The sequence below is a fragment of the Galeopterus variegatus genome, unplaced genomic scaffold, assembly GCF_000696425.1.
Source record: "Galeopterus variegatus unplaced genomic scaffold, G_variegatus-3.0.2 Scaffold10730, whole genome shotgun sequence".
Classification (NCBI taxonomy): Eukaryota; Metazoa; Chordata; class Mammalia; order Dermoptera; family Cynocephalidae; genus Galeopterus; species Galeopterus variegatus.
In genome coordinates this window covers 25,725-26,139 of record NW_007736841.1, presented here as the reverse complement: position 1 = coordinate 26,139, position 415 = coordinate 25,725, and positions in this window count along the sequence as shown.

The window sequence follows — 415 nt, the reverse complement described above, 5'->3', positions numbered from 1 at the left end:
TTAGTTTGTCCAGAAACCCCCAGATTACATCTAGTGTCCTGATATCATTCTCTTTTACCTTCGCCATTGGTCAGAACTGGGCAATCAATTACCTGGCCATTTAAATGTAGAGTGGAAATAAATGAAGATCACTCAAATGAGAACAAGCAGAGGCTATTTATTCAGAGCTTGCCATATAGCAAGGAGGTCAACCACCATTATTTACATTTGGGAGAAACTCAAAGTCAGGCAGAAGAGTGTAAAAACTTTATAGTGGAAAAAAGGGAAGGCTCACTTATACTATGATTAAAGGTTGTTGGCTAAGGAAGCTGGAGGTGACTAACCAGAAGCAGACATTCTGTGCAATTGGTTAGGAAAGCATGTTTGGCTCTTTCTGGTTGGTCCTAAATTGGAAAGAGGGGGTAAAAGATATGGA